The sequence below is a fragment of the Helicoverpa zea genome, chromosome 10 (genome assembly GCF_022581195.2).
Source record: "Helicoverpa zea isolate HzStark_Cry1AcR chromosome 10, ilHelZeax1.1, whole genome shotgun sequence".
NCBI lineage: Eukaryota > Metazoa > Arthropoda > Insecta > Lepidoptera > Noctuidae > Helicoverpa > Helicoverpa zea.
The window spans coordinates 7,219,624-7,237,969 of record NC_061461.1 but is presented as its reverse complement, the minus strand read 5'-3'; the positions used below and the strand labels follow the sequence as shown (position 1 = coordinate 7,237,969).

Here is an 18,346-nt window from a genome sequence, read left to right as displayed (position 1 = left end):
GTGCCACAACTGGTTGGGCTGCTGCGGCTTCCAGATGATTTCTAGCAGTTTATCTCCTTAACTTTAGTATAAACTTTATTATGTACTTAATCTCTTTACTTATTCTAGTGAATCATATCAAAATGGGGAATTGGTAGGTGGTCCTTGGCACTTATAGGCACTTAAGATTATACATGTTACATGTTATCTTATCAATAAATATAAATTAATCATAAAAGTAACACTCATAAATCTTTGTATATTTGCTTTTGCACGTAGCCCCACTTCTAGGAAAGATTTTATGAGTATGCACTTACTCGTATTTATCAGGTTGTTAAAGTAAAAACAATCTGAGAATATCGAATCAACTTAGGTTGGGAAAACCTCGTTAGAACACTCCTTCGGAAATCGGCCATCACGGAATTAACATGTAATGAAGTTGTTACTTCATTACAATCCATCTTATGGAGGTACATTCAAAATTCCCTATAGTTATCACAATCAAAAATAAAAGCAAAGGTTGCTTAAAAAACATACATATTTATTAAATAATATAAGCTGTATAAATTAATACTGCCGTAAGGAACAGTGTCAGTATAGTTATCGGCACGAATCTTGAGCTCTGACCTACATCTGCGCAGAAGTGATTTATAAGCAAAGAACCAATCCCGAGTGACGGCTATGACGCGATGCACTGCGGGCTAATCACCGCTTTAGCCCGCCCCCGCGCCTCACTTCATACCACAAAAGGGACTCAATAAATTACTTCTGCGCAGGTGAAGGTCAGAGCTCAAGATTCGTACCGATAACTATACATTAGGTCATCACACACACAACCCCAATATTTAATACCGAGGTGGTGGTGGCTGGTGGTGTGGCGGTGGATGATGCGGTGGATGGTGCGGTGGATGATGCGGTGGATGGTGCGGTGGATGATGCGGATCGTGCCCCGGTGGATGACCGCCTGGGTGGTGCGGTGGCTGGTCCGGATGCGGCGGTGGTGGTGGCATTACTGAAATCAAATAGGTTTTTCATTATTATTTTTTTGGTAATGTTAGTTGGAATCACTACATAGTATAGAACAAAGTCGCTTTTTCTGTCCCTGTATTCCTATTCCCCATGTCCCTTTGTACACTTAAATCTTCAAAACTATGCAACCGATTTTCAAGCGTTTTTTAAATAGGTATAGTGTGATTAAAGAGGAAGGTTTATGGATTAAAAGGATGTATAATAACATAGGTACATTAAATAGTGGGGAAAACTGTTATCCCGTGTGAAGTCGCCAGTAAGAAATAAATTAACGATGACTTTAAAGCACATTTTTTTTAGTCCATACAGAAGTTCTACTAAAACATTTTTTTCATTTGTAAGTAATCGCAATTCTTAGAACAATATTTCTCATACTAAGTTTTATCTCAAGTTAAGTTACTCAAAACCTTACTCCAAAAAATCGTACTAATATACGAATATTTCCAAACATAATAGCATTATGCAAATCCAAGGGTAATTCCACCAGCCCCTCGTTAGAGTCACCATATTATCCTCAGTTTATCGGGCTCAGTTCCAATTCTAAGCAATAACTTCTAAGTTTTGTAAGTTGTGGCTAGGCGGAACGTTTTGTGAACATTCATTAGAATTAAGAGTGTGGTATGGATCTTAAGTATCACCGCGGGTATACTCTTTCTCACTCTGTTACAACGAAGAAGGATTTTAAATACAATAAGAATTCCTCTCAAATAGAAGATACAATTTCAAAAAAAAGCTTTCGAAGCACCCTCTCTGTTTGAGATACTTATCCAAAAACAATATTTTTTCATGGGAAAGATAAAATACAAAAATTAAATTAAAAAATACTCACTTTTAGATATATTTCCAAAATTCACAAAATTTCAATTTGCCCTGCGCAAAGCAAAAACGTTTGTTCTGTGCTTATGAGATCGATCGATGAATTTATAGGCACAGCCTTATCTACCCCATCACGCGGACTTATTGATGTCCTTATCAACAACAAGCGATAACTTGTGTAAATATTGTGCCTAATTCAGGTATTTAAATATCGTTTAGGTACAACAGAACCCAGTGACAGTACCTATCGGTTTATTAACAATGTGAATTATAACGTTTATGATTTCAGGTAGAGCTCTAAAAACAGTTTTGTAACCACAGAACAAAAACAAATGAATCGAACGGAAACCACAAAAAGAACAAACTGTAAACAAAAACGAAATAGCTATTACAAAACGTCCTTTTTGAAAATCGATTGGGAATTCCGCCCCTTCTATATCCCAACAGGAAAATTCCATTTTCCAAATACAAAAGTGAGAACAGACGACACAAACCTAAATACCTTGTAAGTAAACGAGGCGCAATAAGTAAATAGCATTTTCTGCTTTGAGGAAATTTCAAAACAAACGGGCTATGAAAAACTCCAAACAACTTTTAACGGATTGCCGTTTCACTGACGACTGAAAATTATTATTTAGTGGCCTATCGCTTTCAATGAGCCTTGATAGTTCGTTCCTAGTTAATTAAATGAAATATTTGCTCAGGAATTTTATTTGGTACTATATTTTTCCTGAAATCTCGGGCTGACCGACGACTTTTTAACTACAGATGGGTTTTTAGTAAAATATATTTTAGTATAACTTTTAATTTACGCTCCATTTTGTATAAAATACTTACCTATCAATGGCTCCAATAAAATTTAGTTTCAATAAAGCTTAATAAACGCTAGCTATGCTTGTAATCATAAATGGAAATGATAAATAATAACACCGCATATTAAACATTACAGTTCACATTATAAATGTGGGATTCATAACATAACATCTTAACGGAAATGAGGACTGATAATTAATAATAGATTACCAGTAATTAAAATTAACCTGATACAATTAATTCTGTCGAACGAAAATAGGAGGTTGGTATATCAGAGCTTACAAATCAGATGACACGCTATGGTCATATTATAAGGGTGAATGCTTCAAGGCAGTTTTTTATTGAGATGTCGGTTTTATTGGACGCGCCGTCATCAGTATTAAATCAATGCCTCAGTCATTAATCATCATTGACTATACTTCATCACGCATACGTCTACAAGAATTCGTTAAATAGAGGGAGAGCTTACTCATCAGACATTCTTGTTCTTATATTTCAGAACCCATTGCTTACCGTCTACAGGCATTTCTTACAAGGCCCGAATCGGCTCCCGACGTTGCTAAAGAGTAAGGTTTGCATCTCGAATGTAATCTCTTTTGTCCTACTTCACCAATCTTTGCCGTTTCAAATTATGTTTTGATACGGAGAATTAATAATCGAGATAATGATTGATATATTGATTGATTGACTCCGAACTCGCGTACGTGACAATTGGCACAGCTTTCAATAGGTACCAGAACCTACTCAGTAAACTGCATTTTCTGTTTCAGTAACGGGTTTACTTGAATTCGTATAGGTTCTTTTCTTCATTGGGCTAAGTTATCTACCTCTTGTTTCAGAATATCGGAATTGTAAGAAGTTGTAACTCCATTTTTTGTGACATGTCAAAGGGTCTTGTAAAACGAAATAAAAACCATTTTTGCAATATATTATTTTATTCGATATGTCTTAATAATTAACAGCCAGTTGAATTTTATAGGTATTTAATTAAATTAACTACATCAACTGTTCCAAGTTTAATTTAAAAACAACATTAACATTTTTATCCTTATTCCTGGGATCTTAATTTACCGTGAAGTCAGCGATTAACTTTTGTAATTAGAAAGAAAATTTCCATGATAGGTATCTAAGTTTTATTTAATTAGAGTATGATTCTCAATTGTGATTGTTTTGCCCTCTTCACCTCCAATGGGGTGGTCCGTGATGAGGCGGACCGTGGTGGGGTGGACCATGGTGTGGTCCGTGATGAGGCGGACCGTGGTGGGGTGGACCGTGGTGAGGTGGTCCGTGATGGGGTGGTCCGTGATGGGGCGGTCCATGATGGGGCGGTCCGTGATGTGGAGGCCCATGATGTGGGGGTCCGTGGTGTGGAGGGCCGTGGGGCGGTGGCATATCTGTATTCATAACATTACATTCATAAAAATTGGAACAATATTTTCTGAATTTTGCCAAATTAGTTACCATGTATGAATCAGGCAATAAATGTTAAACGCACGGTTCCAAAAAGTAGGTCCTGTAGGGTCGAACCGGCAAGAATTTACATTGATTAACTTCTTGTTATAATATCATCATAATAACATTATTTACACAATAATTAGTAGGCATACAATTCACTTTTATTTCTATTGAAACAATGACACAATGGTGGCTGACTTACGCATGTTACCCATTTTCAAATGTTTATGGAACTGGGTCTAGTAAATGACGCTAGATGAGTCACACACAAATGAAAATATAAGATTGTTGCAAAAACTCACTTCAGAAGAAATTCAATTTATACAATAAAGTCAACTGTTCGTTACAGTGTCTGCTTCTGAACTAAAATAATACAATTAGTACTCTAACATATAGGTACTCTCACTAAGTACCTCCTAGGTGTTATCTCGTATGTTTATGTTTTATCGTATCCTATCGATAACAGAGAATCGATAATTTTCCTCTTCATTATTAAGGCATATAAATAATTTTAATTATTGCCTTCGAAAAGGTAAATAATTATTGATCTTTAATTAATAAAGAGTTTTGCGTCTCGAGAACTTGGTCGTTGAACTTTGTCCTTTAGGTAACTTACCGAAGTATATTTTGACTGAAGTGAGTTATTTTTAGGTATTTACCTGTCGAGCTCTCGATACTGTTATCAATTAACAACTCAGATAAGGTATCGTAAGAATTACAAATATAAATAACCCAAACATTGAGAACAATTTCGCTGTATTGTTTGATACATATTTATGATATTAATATCGGTAAAAATTTCAACTTGGTGGTACGAACTGTCAAACGATTTCACATGACAGGGGGTTCGCCAGAATATGAAATAGGAAGTGTGTGTCAAAAACATGGTAAACATGTAGGTAAGTACAAATACATTAAAGGTCGATGGTCGGAGGTATTGTTTTCTCGACGATGAAGGTATGAAAGGACTTTGATCCAAACTATATTTCCGCTTTGGAACTCAGATGCGTTAGCAATATTTCTTCAGTGATCATAGGAAAAAAAATTAAAATATTAATTTAATATGCGTAATGTTTATTACAATAATGAATGATTGACCCCAAACAACAAACAAATTGAACTTAAATATGAAATTAAATCTTTACCTCGTGCCACTAAAAGAGCATGACATTTTAATTGTTAATTATTACATCACGTGTAAAATATCACACTAGGTACAAACGGTACAATCTATAAGATAATATTAATCAATCAGTCATAACAAATAATATGAGAATTCGACAAATATTAGTTATACATTAAAAATCATTTTTAATATTGTAATTCAGCGTATAATTGAATCCAGTTGTATTACCAGGTGCTGGCAATATTATGCTAATTGTGATGATAACTCATAGGAGCCAATATCATTCAAACTAAAGAACATAACAATTTGCAAAATATGATAAAACCTCCTTATTGTTCTTAACTTTTTATAGTACCTAATATAGTTCCTAAAACACCAGTATGTACCATCCCAGTATAATGGGTTGTATTCACCGAAGTCACCGAAGTCCTCAATCAAATGACATTTGATTAAAGCGAAATGACGTAAGTGGGAAATACCTACTGGAATATCAACACCAACTATGTGCAATCCTGGTCAACTCGTACTGATTAGTAGATACTCTATCAAATTACTAAGTTGACGAGTTTTACTAGATGTCAACTCAGACAGCATAGACCTACATTTTGGTAACCTGATAAGTTTGTAACCAATAGGTACTTTAAGGTGTAACGCGCAGACGACGCTCTTTTTGCGATTGAGTCCGTACGTACAGAAAATGTCTGTATGGTAGACAAAAAGTCCGTCGCGAATAGTACGCCATTTGCAGCGCACCTAAAGCAAATAAATACACGGTTAATAATATCATCGATCGTCAAGAAAAGAACTTTTACAAGTTTCGCACTAATTCTGATGTAAAAAGAATCAGAATCATAGTGTTTATTTGTGAAACATATTCATGTAACAACAAGGAGTAAGTCTTAATTCAAAGCTGACGAATTCAGCTAGAATATGATGTTGTATTCACAGAATTATAAGCTGATCTCAGATGATTCACACCTAGTTAGTGTGTCACTGAAAACAACACTCATTCCTGTTCCGGTTCTTAATTGCAATATATCGTTCATTAGTCATAATCCTCACGTGTTATTATCAGGTTTATCGAACCACGTTGATAAAGACTTGCGCAGCTCACGAAAAATGTGATAAATACGTACAACGATAGGACCCTTATCATTCACTGTTGATTTCACCTGCTGTAAACAAGCCCTTCAATAAATTAATTATTTGTGAACAAAAGGAACTTATAAAACAAGGTGAGGATATTTTCTTGTTGTTGTTTATTTATTTGGAGTTATGAAGTTTCTTTTTAAGTTTTCTGTTAGGCGTAACGCTCCATATAACTCAATGGTGTTGGGTATACAATACCGTTCAAGAAACTTGACCTGTAGTAGTACATATTTTTGTGGTATAAAAATCAAATTCAACATCTAAATGCCTGAATTTTTCGAGGGATTTAATTGAAATCCATAACATAATAACTAAACCTATCTATACTTTAGTATACAAAGATCATCAAAATGTTCCTATGTTTATATAAGCAGTTGATTGGTTACTTAACAGTGTTTTATCCTCTTTCAGTAATGCCGCCCCCACACGCTCAGCCCTGCGGTCCCCAATGCGGGACGTACTGTGTGCCCCATTGCTGGTTCCGCAGACAAATGGAGACGCACTATCCCCAGAACCCAGTGGTGCCACCACATCATCCACATTACCCACCACCGCCACCACATCACCATCCCCACCATCCACCACCACCGTATTATGAACAGCCACAATACCCACCAGGCCCTTATCCCCCACCCCATTATGCTCAGCCATATGGAGGGGCAACACCGCGCTAACCGTCTAAACGAAGGGTGCGTCTACACGGTGCATGAAGCTGGAGCAAGTTAACATGCGCAAGTGACAAATGACAGGTGACAAGAGCACGTGGATGGAACCGCTGGACCCGCACGTCTTTAAAATGCATGTAACCTGCGCATGTGCCTCAACATGCGCGAGCTACTTGCACCGTGTAGGTGCACCCTAACTTAGGTACTGCTCAACTCGACGAATGGACTGCATCACTCATCAGCTATTCCGATGACACATCGCGATAGCCCTAATTTCTACAAAAATGAGATCTGCTAATGAAAGAGTTTATTAATCTCTCAAAAACTGTAACTTGATATGGTGTAATGATTTAATTAATCTTATCTGAATTGATAATGTTCGAAGAACGTACTGATTTGAAATAAAAGTGTACTCAATGTTAAAATGTTGTTGATATCGACACTCAATTAATTAAAAACTTTGTTAAAACTAACAATTCAAGTGTTTTTCTTTGTATTTTTGTTCAAACCTTAATTACTTTACACACAATCGTTAGTGAACTAAATTAAATAAATAAATACACACTATTACTTACATACCACACACACACACGCTGAAATAGGTGAAATCATGCATGTTTGTAATAATATAGAGATCATAAGTTATATACTGTATCCGCAGAAATGGAAACAATGCGCACACTGCTAAAAACAAGTAATTATTTGATGATTTCCTCTTCAAGACTATGAAGGGAAATAGCAAACCAAACAGCGCTCTTATTAAGAAAGTTTTTCTTCATAACAAGATTACGTTCGCCAGATGTGTTGGATTGTATTCCGTATAAATGTTGGGAAGAAAGCGATACTATCTAGCGATATTACTTAGTTCATCTTACAAGGAAATTAAACAAAAACTAACTCATAGTTTATGGATATATTTCTCATGAGTAATTGCATTCTTTTTGTGTTTTTACATGCAATTTAAATGCTCCATAACATCAAAATTACAATGCCAATTTGCAATAATTATTATCAAAACACCTTTTCACATCTCATTAATATTGATAATACGACTGTATTGATAAGAGATAGGTCGTGTACCTGAAAGATAATTACGAAGTTATTATTTTCATACCAGACATCAGTACCAATAACAATGACTAATATCGAAGAAAAACATCTTAACAGTACTTGAACAAATACTTGTTGTGGTCTCTAATTTGTCTTTATAAAGTTCAATATACGGAAAGCCTTCGCGAGAGACCCTCACAATACTAGGATAGGGATTAATAAATAAGAAATTATGCAAAGAACAATATCTTGTGAACTGTCGGCTTTTTCATATTCCACTATGTATCATAAGTACATTCTTATTTCCATGAAGAAATACATTCAAAGAGATTGACAAGTAAATTATAACGAAATACTCTTATTGGCTTTAGTAAGGAATGTCTTTTACCTAAATCATGGTTCCTTTGTTGCTCCCACCGGTAACAAATCAAGGTACTTTCCAAAGAAAAGCCGTAGTTCCCCGAATATAATCCTTTTTCTAGAAGACTATTCCTGGATATGGAAAAACTAAACAGAAAAACGTTAATGCTTGAAATATGAAACAAAATACTGGGAAGAGACATGAAATTTCAGTTAGGAATTTCATTTGTACCTAAACAGCATTGTTGATTAGCTAGTTAGTCGCTAATGAGTCAGTGTCCTTTGTAGGCGACGTAAACAACAAAATTCTGAGTACTTGTAAGGTTTGTTTTGTGCTGTTATCTGCAAATATCGATACTGTTTACTAATCGTGAAACAGCTGATAATTCTGCAGTGTGAAACTTATCAGTTTCATATTCCAAATGAAACTGATAAGTTTTGTACAAAAATGTCATATTGTGACATGTCACTACAGTCGCGTTTGGTGGTGAGCAACTGTGGGCTTTATTTGGTGATCAATCAATTTAAGTGTTCATAAATTATAGTAATGACTCACCTACTGACAATTCATATATAGGTAGTGTTTGAAGATTGTTTGGTAAAAGTAAACATATACCTAATACCTATACTGAATACCCCCATAACTAGAGCCTATGAAGTTTCAGTGAAGACATAAATGACGTAACTATTTAACTTTTAATTTTAATGGAATTAATTACTTTTAAGGTAGTCTTTCACGGGACCTATGATCACGTTTACTGTTGTTTTTATACTTGTAGACGCTGAAATATGAAACGTTTCCACAGCGCACTTACTATGCAATATATTTTATCACCCACAGCTTAACCGCGCGAGTAAAGTCCCAGGAAAGCTAACTTTGAGCAAATATTATTACGGTCTGAGTACATAAGTTACCTACCTACATTTATATCCCACACATGGTACCTAAATTAAGTTTAGATCGCCAAATATTTCTAATGTTTTTTAAATGAAAATACGAGTAATTTTATCACTTTTATACTTTTTATAGTAAAATATAACTGATAAAAATCTTATAAAAAAGTTCGACTTCGTTTACACGTGGGTCATGGTCACTGTTTTTACTTTAACATCGATTTTTGTTCACCAAAGCCAAACTAAGGCACAAAGTCCATTAAAAAATAATACGTCGTATATAATTTGTAAGGATTGCATGACCCTGAGCTATAACAGTAAAAGCGTTTATTATAGCTATGTATCGTTTTACTCCTCCAAGCAATAATGTTCTCGGAAAAAGTGAGAACGAAAAAGTCTATAAATATCACATTCGCACACAGTTCGTTACACGGCCAAGGAAACGGAAGAAAAGTCTTAACTCGCGGAAATTTTGCCCTCGGCTTGTTCAGCCAATGTTTTTTTATCAATACGTTTAGGGAGAGAAACTGGCTTGAATTTCACTGAGATATGAATTCAATCTTTGTGGATTAAAGTTGAATAGATTAGAGGATGAAGTGCGGATAAAGGATTAAACCTTATTTCAGTAAACTGACTCTTCGAAGAATTACTTCTTACTAAATCTGTTCTTCAAATCATCCAAAGCAATGACACTACGTTGTCATAACAAGCTACATGAATACAAATATTAGTCCCTTTAATGTTATTAATACCGAACTCAGGTGCATACTGGTGTCCTTACTCGTGGCATAATTCCACAGCCCCGCTTACGACCCCCTCGAGGAAGGAAGAGCATTTTCGTGACCTCAACTGCGCTACTAATATTATTCTTTATTGCTAATCGATGTACAAATTGTACACGCTAATATATTTATGAAGGAAAAGGATCTGTGGTAACGATCCCCGGTTGGGACGTATTTTTATACTAAATTAGTGTCATTTTGTGGGAAGGGTGGTACCGACAGATATATTTAAAAGCAAAAGGCACTACTACTAGCAAAAGGGCGAGATTCTTGATGTGAAAGAGCCTATAGGTACGTTTAGTCATACAAAACTTAGTATATAATAAAAGCTAGTGGCTAAGTTAATTATATACTCGCTTTTCCAAGACTTTTTTATAATAATTATTTCTGACGTCAAAACTACCAAATATTCCATCCATGATGTGACTACGAAACTGGACTCCACAGTTAATACAGAATTAACGAGCACCACCTAAACACGATTTAATTGCCCAATAAATTGTCAGTTGTGACCTGAATACGTTTAATCCTGTAGGAAGTCAATCGCCATCAATCGGGCTGAGGTGGTAAGGTAGGTATGTATATAAATAGGTGCACATGTAACTTTTGGACGCAGTCGGATGCCGGTTGGTGAGTTACGGTTATATCAGTCCCGGCCATTGAGAACAAAAGACTAGCGGAGATGCCATTAAACAGAAAATCTCCTAAGAAAGTAACACGAAAAAATGCGGATCTTCGGGGGACGGGTAGAAAGCGTATTGGTATGCCCCAATACGCTTTCTTTGGACCCGCCTATTTTTTGTGACAGCAACAACTTAGACAAATGTTTCAAAGAACCAGAAATCATAGTTAATTCGCTCGTAACTGATCGTTCCGGTCATGCCCAACGTAGGCATTTGACCTAGGTGAAGGCGCCTAGCCTACCTGCATTATGGCACCTCCGCTCATTTTTCCTAACTCCGTGGTCCCAGCTCAGTTCCGGAGGCGCTCGCCCTCTGGTATCCGCTGCGATTGAAACACGCCTCTTAAATTTTTATAGGCCTTTAATAAGAAATGAGGTATGTTTGCGGAAGGTCTACCTACTTTACAAACACACGTAGTCAGCAGATTGGTGGGAATGTGCCCGTTTTATATCAAGACGCAGCAAAACTCATATAGATTAGATAACTAAAATTGTCTCATTCTATGAAATTTATTTAACCTTAAATACTTTTTTTAAGAAATAGCGTCCCATAGAAGCACATTCATAAGAACCGTCATTGGTGGATGATTTCTATTCTTTATTCTAAAAGCTTCTATAGAAGTAAACAATAAAACAACAAAAGACTTTCCATGAACACTGTTTATTCAAAACTCCTCACCGTTACTATATTCGTAGAAAATATAACGTTATACGATACATGAATTAAAAAATGCATTTATTGCAACAGCCATCGAATGTTTGAGTAAGGTATTATAAAGGGGACTTTGTCAATATTTGAGAATAATAAATCCACCTCGCATGGTCGGATTAATATTAATGCCAGTACTATACACTCTCGCTACAGCTGTTATGATCACGCATAAAAATAACAATTTCGCAAATATGAACAATAGCCCGCTGGGCCGTAAAGTAATCTCGACATAAGAAATTAGAACATTACTCGCTTTTGTCGCGGGAGACGTATCAAAATGAGTTCCCTCACGTTTCTATTCAAGTAAATTAAATTTTGATGGAATCGCCGTAATGACTGGGGACGTTATAATTTTAATATTTCCCCAGCTTGTCGACGTAAAAAAATATGGGAAATGTCTTACTGCTGTGTTAAATTAACATTTATTATTTAATGAAAAGAATTGAATGAGAAGCCCATAAACCTGTATTGTTTGACGTCGGCAAAGACTGTTTATATTCCTTTTTACGAACGTTCTATACAAGGCGCGTTAAATTTGTGAGTCTGCGTAGACACTTCAATAATAAAAATATAAAAGTTGCTACGTCGTAGACACTACGAATGCTACGAAACTCTACGCGCTACGTTAGCTATTGACGGCAAGCATGGTTCCAGTTATTTTCTGCACAAAAATGTCTTCTTTTCCAAATTGTGTAACGTTGTATAGATAGTTCAACACAGTTGTGCGCGCGGCCTTATGTGTGCGTAAGCTTGTAATATACAACTTTCATTCGTGTGACAGTGACGCGGCAGTCAGGTACAATCGTTTACGAAAATGTCTAGTTCTTCACGGAGAAAATCTTTAAGGAGTCAGGTAAATTTGCGTTTCAAAAATTTTTATTTTATTTACAACATTCAAAGCTTTTCAACATTCAAACTGTAAAATTTACAGTTTTTCATTATTTTCTCATACGTCTTTTCAAATTGACATTGACAGTATCTAAGAAATAAATGAGGTGAAATATCTAGGATGAATTAAATACTTTTTACATATTTTCTAGCTCGGGGTACGCGGACAATAAATAAAAGTGTGGACTAAGAATGTAAAAAGACGTATAATCAAGTATAATAACACCACACTACACTATTCCTCCCCCTAAAAAATGTTTACAAAAATTCTAATATTATATATTTAAAATTACGACAAAATATAGGAACCACAGTAGTATTCTTAACTACACTCACAATCTTAATCCTTACATCTAAGTATACATACAAACATTTTAAGGCCACACAATAGGTACAATACGCAAAATAAAAAGTATAAATTCACAAAAATTACACTACCCTGCCATGACACTCATTACACAACCAAACCTGGGTAGGTCTTAGAGCTTGAGGCTCTATATGTATCCCGCGGAAGCGCCCGCAGGTGCGGCAGAGGGCTGCTGCTGCACCGTCTGCACTCGTAAAACAGGAGCCGGTCGGAGGAGCCGGTCGTAAAACAGGAGGTTGGATATGCAACAGGGCACACTTCTACAATGATTCTATATATGAAAAAAAAGTTAACGTTTACGTATTATTGTTTTAGACTCGAGAAACCATTGCTAAGGTATACGAATTTCTGAAAAAAGATGCGAGAGATATATTAGAACTAGTAAGTGATTCAGTATGCAGTGCAAGTCCAATTTTAATATCGAAATTAAGTGAACATTTAAATAGCGTACGGAAAAGAACAGCAATGGCAGTGGGGGTATCGGAGAGAACAATTACTAATATATTGGCTGAAGGAAAAGAATCTGACTCTAAGTTTAAATCTCCGCATAAAGATCGTAAAAAACGTTTAAAGAAGTTAGAATTAGACAACTTTAACGTTGATGTTATACGTTCCACTATTCAAAATTACCATTTGAAACATCGCGAGTTACCTACCTTGCTAAAGTTGAAAAGAATATTTCAAGATAAACTTAACTATGATGGAAGTATTTCGACTCTGCGGACAGCTTTGTTAAAGTTGGGATACAAATGGCGAAAAACTGTGGATAACAGACGTGTTATTATGGAGCGGCATGACATCCAAAAACTACGATTGTCCTACTTAAAAAAATTACTCAAATACCGTGAAGAAAATCGGTGTATCGTATATACAGATGAGAGCTATATCTTAACCAATCATGTGCAAAACAAAGGATGGGGTTACAAAGATGGACCACCTTTAAAGAGAAACCTGTACAAAGGACAGAGAATTATCATTGTGAATGCTGGTTCAGAACGCGGTTTCGTACCTAACGCACTATTGACATACAAAGCAAATAGTGTTAATGGTGATTACCACTCTAACATGAACGCTGAAAACTACGAAAAGTGGCTAAAAGAACGTCTAGTACCGAATCTTCCACCTAACTCTGTGGTTGTGCTTGATAATGCCTCATACCATAATGTTCAAAATGACAGAGCCCCAAATTCTAATTCTAAAAAAATAGAAATGCAGAGATGGCTGACAGAAAAAAATATAGCTTTTGAGCAAGATATGAAAAAAATTGAACTGTATGCTTTGATAAAAAAAAATAAAGAAAAATATATCTCTTACAAGATTGACGAAATACTTCAGCCATATGGCATAAAAGTTCTTCGATTGCCACCATATCATCCTGAATTAAACCCCATAATGTCGACCAGAATGTGACGGAAATAATGAAACTCATAAATGAACGTTTAAGTCAAATTGATGATGGGGTGTGGTCTAATACTTGTCGACATGTACAGAAGAAAGAAGAAGAATACTATAGACATTTTGACATGCAGTCAGAATTCATTATTAACCTTGGTGAGAGTAGCGAATCCGAAAATTCATCATTTGATTTTTCAAGTAGCGATTCAGAATAATGCGAACCGACCAGCTTTGTTAAAGTTGGGATACAATTCTTCTTCTTTCTTCTGTTCTTTCTTTTGAATCGCTACTTGAAAAATGAAATGATGAATTTTCGGATTCGCTATTTATAATATATATTATTACATAATACCTGTTTTTCTTTAAACACCCGTATACAACCCCTAAATAACTGTATTTGTACCCGACTGTACTACTCTTGTCACGCACACAAAGTCACTGTATATGTACAAGGTGTACCCACACATAAGGCCGCGCGCAAAACTGAGTTGAACTATCTATAATTACTCTTTTTACACCATTTTCCACCTTCTGTAGTTCCTAAAAGTTCTGCTACAGCACCATTTTTTCAGGTTTAAGAGTGATAGTGAAAGTGATTGCGCCCGAAAATAGTCAATATCCTCACCGTGGAGCGAGCCTAATAGAGTGTCATCGGTGGAGTGAAAATCGGGGCTCTTTCTGGAATGATCTGACGAGTGACAAAAAGTAACGATGACTGAAACCATTTTGAAAAAATCCGATTGGTGTCTCATGTCTTTCTGATGAGTTTATGCACATAACACATAGACTAAGGAACTATAGAACATTAAAGAATTGTAAATTGTAAGTGAGAACACAAATACATCATCATCATATTACCATAATGTGTCAAGTATAAAACTTGAACCAACCTTCCACACACAGAATAAATATTAGAATACCTTTTCGTATTGACTTATAATCAATTACACGGTTCTAACCATGGAGAACCAAATGACTAGCGGAGATGTCATAACGCAAAAGCTCCTAAGAAAGTAGAGCGCCAAAATGCGGGTGTTCGGGGGACGAGGACTGTTACCAGCTCCGCCATGATTTTCAAAATAAAATCACCAATTAATCAAGACCAATCTTTGACGTATATGTTTTCATTTGACAAGGGACCGGAACGTTTCATTAGTTCTAGTAACTGATCACGCCTACCGTACGTTGATTGACCTACAAGAAGGTGCCTGACTTACCTTCCTTATAGCATCTCTGCAATCTTTCCTTCTTCTGTGGTTCTAAGTTCTAACGTATTGTGTTGCCAAGTAACAAACAACAAATATACTTAGCATAATGACGTAATCAATAGATCGTAGTGTTGCCGGCATTCGATTCGTCAACTATCGACAACGGCTTATTGCCTTGTAAATAATATACGACTTGTAGCTTTGTTAATAATATATCGCGCTATACGAATGTAATTATATAACTGCTCTTGGAAGTTTTGTATTAGTGTAGGTATAAGTACGATCATTATATCGAACACGAAAACTGTTTTAATCGTTTATGCTCTGGGGCTTATCATGAAGCCCTAGTTAGCTGACAGGCTAGGCTGTTTTTCAGTACTCCGTATATTGAGTAGTTTGGTAATTAATGGCCTATCTGTATTTAGAGCCTATCAGCTATCATCATAAAATTCTCTTCCTAAGTGAAGATTAAGTGATTCAGCTTTTTAAAAGAGCTTGTTATATGAGTAAAGTAGTGCTTTAAAAAAACATATCACTTTTTTTCTTCTTCTTGTTCTCAATGTTCAATATTTTTTGTAGCCAACTTCGATTAATAAAATAAATAAATCAGCAGCTTACAAAGAAAGCTTAATTATGATGTGCATTTTAAAAGTTGGAGGAGTTCTTGAGATACCTGTAATTAATCACAGATTTCTGGGAAACAACATATTCCTCTACTTTATTATGTGCTGAAACTAATAAATAAACAACAAAGACTGCAAAATAGAAAATAATAAAATAGAAAAACTTTTCTATATCGAATTACAAGATAATTAAAAGAGCATCCATTGCTAAAACGAAAACATTTGAAACGGTTCATATTACAAACACTATATAACGCTTCTAGTTAACCGTCTTATTCTATCTCACGGCTTTTGTTTCTTTCTCATAACTTCTCTTAGCACTTACAATAAACAAAACACGATATGAAAAGTAGCCTCATTTTGCTATAAAATGCATGTAAGAACCAGTAATTTCAGCTGCGAAGAAGAAGCAAAAAGGATCACGGAGCAACGCGACCCCACACTTAATTAAAAACTTCACAACAGGTTGCCTCCCGCTGTGTTCAAGGAAAAACGAACACTATTGCACACTTCCTTTTTATAACTGTATATACACGCATTATATTTATAGTGTACGTGTACTGTCTTGTCGAACCTGATGCGATGTTTTTGATCGGTTCATTTCACTTAGACATTCCGCAGAGCGGCCCGTCTCAAGGATCTCATTGACTTTACCGCTATACCTCTTAGTAAGAAAGTTAGTTCGAAGGTAGGTTTGGTAGATATTCAAAGTGATTTTAAGAAAGATAATAAATTGATAACAAGCCTTTATATAGAAAACATAAGCTTTATATAAGTTACTAGCGGTCGCCCGCAACTACGTCCGCGTACAATTTTTTTTATCGTAAGCGGGCTAACTACAAATTTTAAGACCCTCACTTCCAAAACAGGAAGAAGATTAGCGCGAGTAGTGGCGATAAGTAGTTCCTAAGATTAGCACGTTCAAACAAACAAACTCTTCAGCTTTATAATGTTAGTATAGATAGTATACTTTTAGAATAAGACATACTAAACTTCATTCTTTTAAATAAGTTGCCAGTAAAGTGTAGGCGTTATCGTAGCGTCGTAGCAATGTAGAGGTTGCTACGAGAGACTGCTGCCACGAATGTATGCTACGAGAATATTGTAGATATGTAGATTGTACATAATGTTCCAAAAGGCAAATCATGCAACAAATATGAGCAAACATATGAAATTAAAATAACGGGAAGCATACAGTAGAATTTATTAAGCTTGTAAGGAACAACAAAGCGAATCCGGTATGTTATTGCGGCCCGTTTCGATGCAAAATGCCGCTCGCTTGAAATATGCGACACCAAATGAAATCATAAATTTTGGTAAATATGAAAGCAAGGCGAGAGGTGCATCACAACGTTGTCCTACCGTCTTGTAATATGCGTAATCTTGTGTGTTCCTTATAAAAAGTATTCAGATATTTATTTGTTTGCTCAACCTCGCATATCAAAAACCACCTTCATACTGAAATTATTTTCTGGAACACAAATGTTGCTAAAACCTTATCCTTATAGTCCCCAGGCCGGCGAACAAATTTTTTTTTTATACATATACATTTAAGGCTTTGTGAGTGCCTTCCTTACGATGAGTCCGACAAACTTTTCGAATGCGCAAATTTTGGTGCCGCTGCGTTTTTTAATGCTTGACTCCTGAAATTGTCGATATCACGTCACTATGGCTCTTCGTACATACACGTTTCATCTTTTGAGATTCGTTTAATAAAGTTAACTAGAGAATGGTGGTCAACTTGTCCGATAAAGATCGTGCTGCGTTTGGAGTGTCCACCATCCTGAAAATGTCGGTATGACGTCACTACGACTCTTCGTACATACCTGTTTCATTTTTTGAGATTTGTTTAATAAAGTTAACTAGAAAATTGTGGTAAGCTTGTCCGACAAAGATCGTGCTGCATATGGAGTGTCCACCGTCCGGAAAATATAGATATATTTTAAGATTTGGTATAAAGTACTGACAATTGGTGTGAAGTATGTTAATAGTAAATGTTGCATTTAGAAAGTCGTTTCGAATGATATATGTATCATTACTACAGGAGGGATTTATTAACTTGAAAACACCTATCGATAAAATAATCTTATATAAGCTCTAGCTTCTGAAATACTAACAATTCGCCGAAGTTTTTTTAATATGAAATGTTGCATTTAAAAACGTCTTTTGAATGATGTATAACTCATTACTAGAAATGGGATTTATTTAATTGAAAACATCTATCAATAATTATAATTTTAAATAAGCTCTAGCTTCTAAACTACTAACAATTTATCGGAAGTATGTTAACACAAAATGTTTCATTTGGAAAGGTTTTTCAAATAATATATAATTTGTTACTAAAGAAGTAATG

The 18,346-nt window shown here is 35.5% G+C and overlaps 3 long non-coding RNA genes across 3 annotated transcripts; 1 reads left to right on the top strand and 2 right to left on the bottom strand.

The window, feature by feature from the left end:
- Positions 1-499: 499 nt before the first annotated feature.
- LOC124634097 lies at positions 500-1,984 on the bottom strand. The gene is made up of 2 exons (XR_006984825.1): positions 1,838-1,984; positions 500-991 (listed from the first exon to the last, which is right to left on the bottom strand). It is a non-coding gene; the product is annotated as an uncharacterized LOC124634097 (long non-coding RNA).
- Positions 1,985-3,553: 1,569 nt separating this feature from the next.
- Positions 3,554-4,575, bottom strand: LOC124633816. The gene is made up of 2 exons (XR_006984782.1): positions 4,395-4,575; positions 3,554-4,031 (listed from the first exon to the last, which is right to left on the bottom strand). It is a non-coding gene; the product is annotated as an uncharacterized LOC124633816 (long non-coding RNA).
- An 878-nt stretch (positions 4,576-5,453) lies between these two features.
- Positions 5,454-7,508, top strand: LOC124634063. The gene is made up of 2 exons (XR_006984817.1): positions 5,454-6,453; positions 6,779-7,508. It is a non-coding gene; the product is annotated as an uncharacterized LOC124634063 (long non-coding RNA).
- The last annotated feature ends 10,838 nt before the right edge of the window (positions 7,509-18,346 follow it).